Source organism: Bactrocera neohumeralis, chromosome 2, assembly GCF_024586455.1.
Source record: "Bactrocera neohumeralis isolate Rockhampton chromosome 2, APGP_CSIRO_Bneo_wtdbg2-racon-allhic-juicebox.fasta_v2, whole genome shotgun sequence".
NCBI lineage: Eukaryota > Metazoa > Arthropoda > Insecta > Diptera > Tephritidae > Bactrocera > Bactrocera neohumeralis.
Window position 1 is genome coordinate 89,027,561 of NC_065919.1, and position 14,509 is coordinate 89,042,069.

Below are 14,509 nucleotides of genomic sequence, written 5' to 3' on the forward strand. Positions count from 1 at the left end.
ACATGAGTTCAATTGCTCAAGCCTAAGAAGTCGGTAATTTCTTAGTTTCTCAAATCGAAACAAAGTATGATTGGAGTTTACAAAGTAGTTACGGCCATTTTTCTTATTTATTGCTGTTGACGCCGTTACGGCCATTAAAACCATTCAATTTCATCACATTTCAAAGAAAAGAAACTAAAATAAAAAAGCTAAAATTGCTTTAAATCAAATAGAAACATTTGAGAGGTTAGAAGTTGGTACAAAAAAAAAATGTTTATGTTTTTTATATACATACATATATTTCCTTGGGTTTTTTAAACACCCTAATTTACTCAAATACACACATAGGTTTGTAAATAAGTCACGAATGAATTTAAAGTCTTGTGCCATTTACATATTTCAAACACTGAGGATATTTTATTATACTGTGTCTCGTAAAAGCTTTATAAATATCTAGTATTTCACTAAAAAATAATTAAATTTCTTGTAAAGAGAAATGAAGGGAAATAATGAGTTGAATTGAAGTTGAGTTGAGTTGAGTTGAGTTGAGTTGAGTTGAGTTGAGTTGATTGTTGAGTTATCAACTATCATTTCGGAGTCGAAAAGTTTAAATTTGTTTTTTATAACAAAATCGTTAAAAAACTGTACTTCAATATAAACCAAAAAAATATCAATCGACAGTAAATATGTATGTATACCTAACACCCACGGACTCCTTATTTTGAAGTGAATACGAGGGCTGCTATATTTATTCTGGCCTAGGGCAACACTAAGTGTTGCCAGGTGCAATCTGACATTTCCATTGGAAAGTTTGACATTTTTTAGCATAACATCACTCAGAACGTTTTGTCATTTAATCGTGAATTGTTTTATTTACAGGGAATTAAAAGATTCATCTCGGCCAAAAAATGGAATAAACTCGTGAACATTTTCGTGCGATCATTTTCCACAACTTTCCACGTGGATTATCACCACAAGAGTGCATCGATGAACTAAAATCTTTGTATGGCTATGAAGCACCATTCTATAGCACTGTGAAAAACTGGTACAACGAATTCAATCGTGGCCGACGCTCGCTCAAAGACGAATTCCGTGATGGTCGTCCAAAAACAGCCGTTGTGCCAGAAAACATCGATGCCGTACGTGAACTGATAGTGCAAGACCGTCATGTAACATACCTTCAGATAGAGGCATGCCTATGCATTTCTCCCACCAGCATACATAAGGTTTGTTCTCGTTTGATCCCGCACAATTTGACAATCGCTCAAAAAAAGGCTTGTGTGGATTGGTGTAAAGAAATGCTGAAAAAATACGATCGCGGTGCTTCAAAAGACGTTTATAAGAACATCATGATGGATATATGCGTATGAGCCCGAAACAAAACAGCAATCGACAAAAAAGAAATAACAATAAAAACAAAAAAAAAAAAAACCATTTTCGTTGATAAATATGCCTATTTACATTATTAGGCCAGAAATATATATCGCAACCTACGTATTAAATAAAAATAGGCGTTCAAACTGCATGGCAGTAATTAATGGTGAAGTATTATTTTTCAAATTTTAATTGCAATATCCATACATCACTCATATAACAAGAATATAAAGATATTTATAGGCAAGCTCTCCAGTGAGTGATTACAAAAACAATTAAACGTGCACGCAAAATGTGGTTACTCATACGCCCTGTAAACCAAACATTAAACTACATATTCAGGTAAGTGAGAGTGTATGTTTGTGAGGAAATGTGTGTGTGAGAAAATGTGTTTGTGAGGGCATGTATGTGTGTATGTCCGTGCATCTCAGTGTACACTTCATCACGTGGTGTTGATTCTGGGTATTGCGTTACGTTCTCATGATTAATTGGCTTCCATAAATTGTTGAATAACTGCATTTTCTTGCAAAAGAACCGTTATCAATTATACAGCAGGCTGCAAACATTTTAATTGCTTTTTTAAATTATTTAAATTAATTAACATGTAAATGTTTAGTATGTGTTGCGCTTTGTTTGTATGTATTCGGAGCTGCATATGAATATCGTCAGTAAAAATTATTAAGTCTGTGGAAGCCGCAATTGTTGAATGAACAGAAGCCTTGTTGGTAAATCAGTTAACGGTTTGCAAAATAATCAAATTGAATTTGTTCGCACATAATTGATTTTACACCGCAAAATAAAACATTTTCGAATTCTTAAATAAACACCAACAAATTGAAGAATGTAATTACAAAAACAGCAGTGGGCGTTGATTGATTTGCAGAAACTCGTGATCATTAAGAAAATTAAAACTGCAAACCGAAAAACTCTTTAGAAAAAGTGAGATTTTTTTAGAAAAATTTAAAACTGTCGATGGAGCTACATTCATATCTTTTGGTTCATATGACCCTTAATATATTGGTTAGTCGAAAAAGTCTTTTCGTATTTGTATTCAAACTTAAACTTCTTTTTTTTATATTTAAACTAATAAATAAATAAACAAATATGTACCATTTTGGTAGACCACTTTTTGCCATTTCTCCGCTAGAGACATTATTTCATCAGTGTAAAACTTTCGTCAGTGTAAAAACTTTAAAATTTCCAGAATGGAAGTGAGCGAACCATTGTTGTGCTACACGAACAGATACAGCATCGTCTCCGTAAACTTCGCAAATTTCATTGGAGTCTTGCGTGGCATTCTTCCCTTTTTATACACAAATTTCAAAATATAGCGGGATTTCTTCATTATTATACTCTCGCAACAAAGTTGCCAAAGAGAGTATTATAGTTTTGTTCACATAACGGTTGTTAGTAAGTCCTAAAACTAAAAGAGTCAGATATAGGGTTATATATACCAAAGTGATCAGGGTGACGAGTAGAGTCGAAATCCGGATGTCTGTCTGTCCGTCCGTCCGTCTGTCCGTGCAAGCTGTAACTTGAGTAAAAATTGAGATATCATGATGAAACGTGGTACACGTATTCCTTGGTTCCATAAGAAGGTTAAGTTCGAAGAAGGGCAAAATCGGCCCACTTCCACGCCCACAAAATGGCGGAAACCGAAAACCTATAAAGTGTCATAACTAAGCCATAAATAAAGATATTGAAGTGAAATTTGGCACAAAGGATCGCATTAGGGAGGGGCATATTTGGGCGCAGTTTTTTTGGAAAAGTGGGCGTGGCCCCGCCTCTACTAAGTTTTTTGTACATATCTCAGAAACTTCTATAGCTATGTCAACCAAACTCTAAAGAGTCGTTTTCTTCAGGCATTTCTATATACAGTTCAAAAATGGAAGAAATCGGATAATAACCACGCCCACCTCCCATACAAAGGTTATGTTGAAAATCACTAAAAGTCCGTTAACCGACTAACAAAAAACGTCAGAAACACTAAATTTTACGGAAGAAATGGCAGAAGAGAACTGCACCCAGGCTTTTTTAAAAATTGAAAATGGGCGTGGCCTCGCCCACTTATGGACCAAAAACCATATCTCAGGAACTACTAGGCCGATTTCAATGAAATTCGGTATATAATATTTTCTTAACACCCTGATGACACGTACGAAATATGGGTGAAATCGGTTCACAAGCACGCCCTCTTCCAATATAACGCTATTTTGAATTCCATCTGATGCCTTCTCTGTATAATATATGTATTTATTAGGAACCAATGATAATAGCGGAATAAAATTTACAAAAATACGGTATTTGAAAAATATATAAATGACGTAAAATGAAATCTCGATTATCACTTTATCATGCGAGAGTATAAAATGTTCGGTGACACCCGAACTTAGCTCTTCCTTACTTGTTTTGTTTTATCTATATCTATCAATTTTTACTGTACATTATTGATTTCTTACCGCAGATTCATCACCCTCATACACACACAGTCACTCAGAGCCCTCAATTCGAAAAAAAACATTTCGAGATGAAAATAAGAAATGAAAGCAAGCGCTATGAAGAAGCATAATGAACAAATTTAATTAAACCATGGACCTTGGCAATGGCTTTGGCGACTTTCTTGGCAGCGCTAAAGAGGCGACGAAAACCCGATGTTATTGAGAGATTTGCCGTCGATAGCGATGCGCTGCACTTGTTCATGATAGAATATACATTCAAGAGCAATAAATTGCAACGAAGATACCAAAGTCCAAATAGAAAAATGAAAACAAAGAAAGCAATAACAATAACAACGGTAGGAAAGCAGACAAGCGCAGCCAACAATGCAATCGATGACGCCGCTGCATGCAACAATGGCCTTAGCTCACCTTGAACCACACCTCAAAGCGGATTCACATCCATACAAACAAACATTTCTGCAAATGCATTGTTTGCACAAATATTTTGTTTTTCGATAACAATTGCACGAGGGGTACGAACGGCAAGCAAATCAATCAATTTTTTCCACGCTTGTTCTAATTTACAGGAAAAATATTCAAAAGTGAGCGCGTTGTGATTTTTCCTCTGTGGCATATTGAAAGAAGGATACTTTCATGTAAGTTATCAGCGCATTCTCATCTGGACAGTAAACTCACGCGCATATGTTTGCTAAGCGACTCAACAATGGCGTAACCACGTGTGGATGGTATACAGGGTGCCTAACAGTACAAGAGCGTTACTAAGCAGCATTGTCGTGGTACTCGAAGGGTGAGAGTGTCACTCGGAGGGTAAGAGTGTCACACAACCTGGAAGCAGCAACATCTTGCCATCGAACAAAGTGGGCGTAAATAATACTTGTCTGGTATTAGTCTACGCTTAGATTTATGAACAGATAAGCTGGCAGTAAAAACAGATCGTTTATTTGTTGTTGAGACAACTTACAAAATACTTCAAGTAGTTTATGTCAAGCAGATTATTGGATTGCCCACGCTAAAACACAAAAGGCCAACAGTATTTGAGTACTGGAAAAAGCTCTGGTTCACAAACCAAATAAGAAAAGAAGATAAGGCTTGTAAATTACATTTATTGCTTACAAAATAAATATGGCATGATTATTGTTTTTAAAATGCATAACAATCGCTTGCTGGGTGTACTCAAACTAAATCTTCCAAAAATGTTTAAACCAAAAGAAAAATTTCACTTGTTTCCTCTGATCGACAATTGAGCTCAGATATTTGGTTATTGTCATGTTTGCCTGCAGAAATCAGCCTTCACTGAATTCACACCCCACCGATAGCGGAAATATTTCGATTTGTAAATAACTGCTGACCTATTTTTCATAGGCACATAATACATACATATACATATATGTATATCTGTCTTTACAAATGAACAACTCACCTGTTCTGTAATTGCCATTGTGTGTTTGTGCAACTGTGCCACGTGTTGTTCAAATTTGTGAGTGGCACCACACGAGCAAAATATTAAATTTCAATTTGTCTCACGCTGGCAAACGCAATTAATTTTTGCTCTAGTAACAGTAATTTATTTAAATGATTCAATTTTACGCTCCGATCACCACCGCGACCAAATGCTTTATTCAATTACTTAATTTAATTATTTTATTATTTATTGGATTTCCGAAATAATCCGCAACTGCGTGGAAGGCTTTTACAAAACGTCAAAATTATGAGTGATTATGTTGCCGAGACAGCGCTGCACACACTCTCACAATAAGTCAATCGGGCTAAGCGTTGCAAAACGGGAAAATAAAAATAAATATTCTTTCTCTACTTTATGAATTTTTCAACACTTCAATTTATTTGTATGTAAAACTTTTATTGAACTTGTCAATCAACGCTCCTGTTGACTACACATTTACGACCATTTACTGCGGCTCCAAAGCTTTTTTCTTGCTCTGCAAGCACTTGCTGCCGCTCACTGATTCACTCACTAACTCAAAGTTAAATGCAAAGCTCTAGTTGTAGCACTGATTCCCCGCAAGTTAACCATGGAATTCGGTTGTTTGTAGTGTCCTTTGGCTGGGAGCTACCTGCCGTGGCTCTGCCTCGCCTGCTCGCGCGCGGTTTGTACGATGCTCCGCCGTCTGAGACGTTGGCGAATTCAAAATTCAACTGCGGAAATTTGTTTCGTTTCCTTTGTGTGGCATTAACTTTTATCGCAATTGTTGTGGCAGCTCTGCTCACATATACAAATAGATAATTATATGCAGACGAATGTCTACTATTGCCTTCGGCACTTTTTGTTGTTATTGCTGCGATCATTACTGCATTTTTTGCATCAATTGCTCTGGCAATCGCCTCAGCGGAGAGATTGTTGTAAAATCAATCAGGCGCATTGGCAGCTGAGTGGGCGCTTATGTGGGTTTGTGTGTGTGTGTGCGGAGACGAAGGTTGTGCGGGGTTGTTATTGTATGTGGCTCCTCGGCGTATATTTCATAGCATTTAAAATGCAATTTATTTATTCAGCATAAATAGTTCCCCTTTGCTCGCTTATGCATGGCGTTTCTATTGCATTTCATTCTTCGACATTTGCTTTGCCCACTTTTTGCTATAAAGACACTATATTGACGTGTTTATGCGTCAGTAAGCAATTCTGGGTTTGCTGCTCAGTAAAGGCAGACAGAAACTCGGAACGGAGCAATTGAAAGGAAATTGCTAAAATACTTGTCAGTTGCCTAGGGGCCTTACTCAAACTAATATAAATTTCTCGATTACACACACAATGAATTGGTGCCATTTCTTACGTTTCAGGTCTAGGTATACACCAAACGTTTAAGAATGCCCAAACGGATGCAAAATATTTTTATATAAAATAATTTTTTTGAAAGGGACATTTGAGAAGGCAATTGATCGGCCATTTCTTTTCGATTGTGGTCCTGCCAACGCGGGCGCATTTTTTTCCGAGGAGCCAACGGAAACAGCCTCGCATGGGCGTTTAAAATATTTTTTTTTCCAAAAATTTCAGAATTTCTGCGTTAATAGTTTGTTTTTATAGCAATTAAAAATTTTAATAAAATATTTCATTTTTTATATGAGAAAAAGATTCGTTAAAAAAATGGTGTTTTTTACCAGAAGAAACCCATTTAACGCCTTAAGAGTTAAGAGTAGCTCCTTAAAGATATAAATTGTTATTAAATTAATTAATTAAGTGCTCACATTCAGAATATGTCTCAACTTGTTACAAACTGAACAAGGTAGATTAAGTTTGTCGCGAAGTATGTAACGACTGGACCCTATATACATATATATATGTATATATCTTCTTTCTCAGTTTCTAGTGCCTCAGTGTTTGAATATCTAACTCGGACCAGTATATCATATACCTTGACATACAAGTCAAGCTCTTATATGGGCAACTTTTTCCTTTATAAGATATCCTCAAATAGTTTCTGTTGGATCAGACCACTATAGCATATACGGGTATGTATATAAGGAATGCAACTTCGAATAATGTTATAGATTCGTTGCAACCGAAGTTAATGATTTGTCTTGTTTTTTTGTTTTGTTAAAAGTACTCTTCGATATCTGACCCTGTTAGACCTAGTTTAAATTTTAGCTTAACGTATTCTAAGGATTAAATTTATTTGTATAACAATATTAAAAAATGTATATTGGAAGGTGGAATGAACTATATATATATGTCAGATATATTTATATCAGACGCGCTACATGGACCTACGTATATACATATATACGTTCTGTCCAAGGAACCATCGAAGACCCCGATATTAAGTACTAAATAAGGATTAATCATTGTTATTATAATGGTATTGAGACTAAAATTTCCATAGCGATTCCTTTTATGCCCATATACTGGCGAAGGAGCTGTGGGTGGGAAGAAGCCGTTTGAGAAGAGGGGCAGTAAGCTTCTTTACGGATGGGTCAAAGCTTGGAGGGAAGATTGGTGGAGGGCTTACTGTCAGGAGCTCTGTATAAACTCCAGCTTCAGACTTCTTGACCATTGCAGTGTTTTCTAAGCCCAGGTTGAAGCCATTAAGGTTGCAATAGATTTACTGCTCCGGAGATTTTCCAGAGAACTGACCCCCCCTCATATAGCAGGATGGCGATACTACCCTTGCTCTTTAACAGTGTGCTCAGAGTTGGTCAAGGAGTACCTAACCTAGCTATCAATAGCATCGAGTGCCTTTGTGATAAAACTGGTATGGGTGCCAAGCCTCAGCGGAATCGCAGGAAATTGTAAAGCTGATGAGCTAGCAAGAAAAGGCACCCTAACCGCTATCACTATAATGGCATCGACCCTGCTACCGCATCCTCTGGTGTTCTACTACTAGATAGCTGGGCTTCGCCTGAGCTGGGCCATCATCGGAACATGCGCTGTCGCAAAAGCCTTTGGGTCCAAGATCAGGAGATTTGGTGATCTTTTTGCCCTCAGTAAGGCTAGCTTCTCCCTAGTTGTGGCGCTTTTAATAGGCCATTGCTCTTTGGTATTCTTGTTGCAAGCCTGAAAAGACAACCAGACGCCATCTGCAGGGGCTGTATGGAACAAGATGAGGTGAAAACAACTCATCATCATTCTTTCTTGCCTACCTCGCGTTTGGGAGGTCAAAACTTAAATACTTGGTAGCGCATACCTTCAGACATCCCATTGAACTGGCGGGGATGGTTAAAAAAAGTTAGGTTAGGATTAAATTTTAAAATTTTAGGGAAAATTGAATTTATTTGAAATCCTTCCAGTGGTTCAAGATTAAAATATTGAAGCAGTTAATTATTTATTAATTAGTCTGACCAAAACCACTTTATAATTATAATACCAAAGCACCACTTAAGCACTCAGCTTGTATTTAAGTGTTTTTGTTGTAATTAAAACAGTAAATGATTTATATTCGGAGAATTGTATTTTAAGGGCGCCTTTATTAGCAAAATGTTGCAATATTGTGCGGTGCGATGCTGCAACAAGAGAACAACAGCGAAAAGCAAATCGGTTAACGGAAATAACCTCACATATTTCATTGCCTGAGCATTTGGCTTCCTTTCCGCTAATTTATGGCGCACAATGGCGGCGGCCGGACCGAAAGCCGTCGAAAGCAGTCATTCACATCGGACACAAGGTGCTGAGTGCAGCGATCTTAAGTGTCTTGTAAGCGCACTTAATATTAAGCATCACAAACAACAACAATAACAACAGTGTAGCAGCAGTGAACGGTACAAATCAACAGGCGAAATAAGCAGGCGTTCTAGATTTCAAATTAAATTTAACAAATGCAATTGTGTAGAGCAGCCGAAATCTAATAAAAACTATAAATGACAGATTAATAAAATGCGGCAGCTGAGCCGCACGGGGGTGGGGTGGCGACGAAAGGGGATGGTTGTAAGGAGCACAGCACGGAAGACGCGAGAGGCCCGCCAAGCAAAAGTGTGGCACACAACAAATGATTGCCAACAGTTGCGGGCTAATGCATAAATAAAGGCACAACAACAACAACAGCAAGTAAGTAAGATAGTATGGCAAATGCGCTAATTAATATGAAAATAGAAATTTGACAATTTTATAATTGCGAATTTAATTCCACCGTCGGCTGCACAAGCAGCAACAAATAAATAGTTTCGAAAGAAGAAGAAAATCATATTTTTCGCCTGTTGGCAGATCAATAAGGAAATTTTGACTAACGGTGCTTGGCAGGGTGTGTGCTTGTTAAAGAATTAGAGAACATGCGTTGCTTAATTGCATTTGGCGACAGAACAGTTATAAATAACGGAAAAAGAAAAATAATTCAAGAGAAAAACTAAAATAAATTCGTTCAAGTATTGGAAAGAAGGCGGGGCTGCTGTGCTACATCCTTATGTAGAAAATGCCACTGTTCATTGCAGTCATGTGTATTTTATAAATATATTTTGTGCATTTATATATATACATATATATGTATATATGTAGGTGCATTAAAGGGAGTACAGAGAAGTGGAAATTCATTTGAGGATGTTTTTTGGAAGACTTAGTTACTTAGCAGAGGAGTATTTGATATAACCATGAACTCTTGTTAGTAAGCGAACTTTAAGGAACTTTTTTTGTTATTGAATAGCTTAAGAGTAAGAAGTTTAGAAGATAAAAAACTTTGTTTAGAAGATAAAAAAGAAATATAAGAAGGCATAAATTAAAAAAAAATTAAAAACTGGGGATTCTTTCATATCAAGGAAATCTTGAGTTTGATATAAACGATCTTATTCGATCAGTTTATATGGCAGGATGTAGTCATGTGTAGAAGTTCACACAAATGGGGAAATTTCTCTGAGCGTCGTTTACCTGGGAATGGCCAGAAATTATTCATTCACATATGGCTCAAGCAACTCACGACTTCCGGTCTTAGACCAAGTATCATATGGGTAGACAAAGAACATTCGATTAAAGGCGACCTATCCCTCTCCAGGGTTGTGCGATGGGTTTGGGATCCGCCACGTAAAATGCCCCAATGAAACGAAAACAACAGCCTTGAATGATAGACGGCCACGGCAAAAGCATTAAGGATTTGTCCCTTAATTGGGAATGGTTGATGTTTTTGTAAGAATAAAGGTTGACATCATCGTCGTCAATAAAGTGCGATGGACTGGACAAGTTCTGAGACAAGTAGGTCCTTGTGCATTTCCTACAATGGCCAGAAACTTCGGTGTGGGGTTCTTGGTGGGAGAGAGACTCCATCGCCGAGTCCTGGCATTCACCTCGGTGGATGAACGTCTAGCCACAACCAGCATCAGGCGAAGTCCTTCAACATATCGCTGATTTGTGCCCACGCCTCGACGGAAGAGAAGGACGATGTGACCAAAGATGCCTTCTATGAGCGCTTGGAACGCACCTGTGAGAGCTGTCTACGCCACGATGTCAAAATCCTGCTTGACGACTTAATGTCAGGGTGCTTTGACTTAACATCATCCACGAAGAAACAGTGCAGCAAAAAGCCCATGTCAACAAACACTAGAAAGGTTTGACGTTGAAAAGATGCAATCACAACAGACAGCCGAACCATTTTCTACTTAACTTGCACTCCTGCTCTCTGAGAGCACTCGTCAGCAAATCGGTATAAGGGAACTGTGGGTCGGTATTTCAAACTCCTTACGTATAGCTCCAGCCGAAACCACTGATTTTCGAAAAAGGCAAAAGAGCAGCTGTTACGAAGAGGAGTGAGGAGAAAATAGACTGCCTTTTGTAGCGTTACAATAGACCACAACATTTGCGGGATGGATTAGATACCGAGAATTGAAGAGGGAAAGCAGACGAAGAGCTTGACAAGCTGGCCGACAGGGGTAATACTCGAAAAAGAAATGGAAAATTCAGTATTAAACTCTCAATTAAAAGGTATTAAGAAACCTTGGATGATTACCTTACTTTTCCGCACATGTGTTTAGGTTTTGAACTTCAGTCATGGCATCGCTATTTCTTATAATTAACCTTTAATACTTTCACTTCTTTGGTTTTTATTTTCTCCCTATTTATGTTATTATAACAGTATTCAAAACCTATTCTATATTAACTATGTAAAAACCCAAGAAAGGATAAATTTAAATTGAGGTTTTGTTAATTTTAATTTGATATTTCAATTTTTGTATTTAAACTAAAATCGACTATAAATACGAGTATATTAACACTACCTTCTAGTTCTGGCACTGTGTTGTTATTATTAAGCGGTTAGATTTCATCAATAAATACCTGCAAAGAAAAGAAATTTCCAGAAATGTTTAGAAAAAAAGCATTTGCTTTAAATTATGTGTAATAAATGAAATAAACAAGAATTAGAATTAGAATTAGAACTGTTTACAACTCTACACAAATAAACACATGCACACATACAAAAATACAGGAAAATATGTATTTTGTTGGAAAATCGTAAACATTTTTTTATGACCCAATTAATTAGTGTCAGTATATTTGAAAACATCCAAAGAAAGGAAGCAAATTGTCAACTTGAAAAGTAGTTGCCAATGACTCGCTCAATTGACGTTCGCTGGCAGCCACAGCTGATTTGTATTTTATTTGTTTCTGCGCGATTTTTGCCTCAGCTGCGGACGTAATCGAATTGGCAGGAGCGCGCAATTTATCAGAGCGCTGATGGGTACGCAAAAAGAAAGTGCAAAATACAAATAAAAAAAAGCAGAAAATTAAAAATTTCCACAGATGTGCAATATTGTAGAGCTAATTGAGCAGCACAAGTGAAATATTGGCAAAATTAAATTAAAATATTCAAAATACAAAAAATAATAATAATTTAAAATTCTCCTTTGTTTCAGAACATTACTATTGAAAATATTTTGATTTTGAAAAATCCTATTTTTTATTTTTCTGTTTTTTGGAAATTTCTATTGTATATCTTTCGCAACAGTAAAAAATCCGCGACTAATTTGACAAATTTGCCAAAAATTTCAAAATTTGACAATTTTGAACGGAACGTAAACTGCTTCAATGAAAGCTTTTCGTCATAAAGAGATAAAGCAAAATTGCCGTTAAATTATAATTTCTTTTATTTCTGTGAATTCCATGAAAGTTTGTAAAAGGTTTAACTGAGCGACCAAATGGCATATTTGGGATTCCTGACCCTTTCAAATTTTATACTTTGTCGAGACAAGAAATATGAGCGAAAGTTCATATTTTCACAAAATCAGTCACCTTTGAAAAATATTTTCTATTTGTCTGCATATTTCATCTCTCAGCTCCAACTGAAATTCCAATGTCAAATTTGTCTGTTTATGCGTAGCAAAATATTTTCCATTTCTTCACCTATTTTAACAAAGGAGATTGCATAAAAATGGACTTTTTAAATATTTTTTCTTAGCAGCATTTCCTCATTGTTCTGCTCAGTGTCAATTCCTCTACTTAATCTCCTTCGCACACAAATATTTTAGGTCATGTTATTCACACTCTGAACTTAGCAGAGAGAAGAAAATAATAGAAAGGTGACATTCGGCAAAAGGAACTTGCAAAGATTTGTTGTTGTTTGTTTTGTGGCGAACATATTTTACTAAAAAAGGAAAAGGCGCGCAGTTGAAAATAGGAAAGTTCCACACAACTGTTTTTAATCAATATAATGGACCTTTTCTCTTTAGCCTGCAATGTGGCAGTCAAGAGACGGCATTGTTCACAGGTTCACTGTGGCTGCTTTGGAAATATGTATGTATTAAAGAGATTTCTTAAATTAATCCAAGTGGTTGTTGTGAAAGCTTTAGAGCATATTCTCATCTGTGAAGTGGTGAAGATCCACCGACAAATCAATGAAAAGACCACAGCGTAAAATTGATTTGGTTTGGTTGAAAGAGCGGTCAGTCTTAACGCTATCTAACTGGGATCATCTAGTGGTTGATCAAGCGCGAACGATTTTCTGCTCAACTCGCACTGCTGGCCTTCAAGAGAACTCATCAGCAACTCGGTATAAGGGAAGTGTGGGACGGCATTTCAAGTTCTTACGTACAGCTGAAACCGAAACAATTGGTTTCGAAAAAGACAAAAAGAACAGCTGGTATAATGAGGACTGCCGTGTCGCAGTGGAGTGGAAAAAACAGGCTGTGTACCTCGGAACGTTACAATTGACCACAACACATGGGAGATGGGATAGATGTCGAGAGTTAAAGAAGAAATCGAGACGCACTTACATATAAAAAAAAAGAGAGGCCGGAATGCGTGAAAACGAAGAGCTTGTCATGTTAACCGACAGGGGTATTGCTCGAAAATTCTACGAAAAGATGTAATGAGTAAGAGAAGGTCTCAAGATCAGAGTTCACTCTTATACACTAGAATCCCCATTGGTGATCTATTGACTGATGCCCAGAAGATACTGAAATCATGGTGGGAACACTTCTCCGACATGCTGAATGCCAGTGAAAGCATAACACTAGGAGAAGGGGAACGGCAACGGTGCGTACCGCATTCGATGATACGATGAGAGCAGAGGAAGAGGAAGGCCCCACTTCATTGGAAAACAAAAGGAGAAGAAAAAATTAAACAGCTCAGCTCATTAGATAACAACTGCATAGAAGAGGGTTTAAAAGCAATAATATGGCAAAAATTTCGAGGAAAAAACGAGAATTTTTAAGTTAAGATAATCTTAAAGAAAAAAAATGTACATTAGAAAAGAGATACCACTCGAGCTAAAAAATATTAAATGAATATTATACGAAAGCATATATACATACTTATGTACATATAACTTGATTTTCTTTTAGTAACGCGCATATGTATCTCAATTTCAAAAAATCCACTTTTACCCTCTTTTAGAAAAATATATACATATACACATATGCTCACATACATAGGCATCTACTTAAAAGCATAGAAAACAAGAAAAAACGTTAACTTCGGTTGCACTGAAGATAAATACCCTTCACAGGTGTATTTCTGTTAGTAACTATGTGTTCAGTTTGTATGGAAGCTATATGCTATAGTCAACCGATCTGAACATTTTCTTCGGAGATTACATGGTTGCTTTATAAAATAACATATATCAAATTTTGTGAATATATCTTGTCAAATGTGAAAGTTGTCCATACAAGAACTTGATTTCGACCGTTCAATATGTATGACAACTATATGTTATAGTGGTCCGATATCGGCCGTTCCGAACAATGAGCAGCTTCTTGAAGAGAAAATGACGTTTACAAAATTTCAAAACGATATCTTAAAAACTGAGGGACTAGTTCGTATATATACAGACAGACAG

General features: G+C 36.7%; 1 protein-coding gene across 8 annotated transcripts in view; it reads right to left on the minus strand.

Moving 5' to 3' along the window:
* Window positions 1-14,509, minus strand: part of LOC126767604 (tropomodulin) — a 138,395-nt gene that overhangs the window by 107,013 nt on the left and 16,873 nt on the right. Inside the window, exon 1 of one of the 8 annotated variants that reach the window (XR_007669135.1) lies at window positions 5,233-5,319. The exons of the other annotated variants lie outside the window; for them this stretch is intronic. The gene's annotated coding sequence lies outside the window, so the exon portion shown is untranslated. Of the gene's footprint in view, window positions 1-5,232; window positions 5,320-14,509 lie in introns of those variants that run through there. 8 annotated transcript variants of the gene reach the window in all.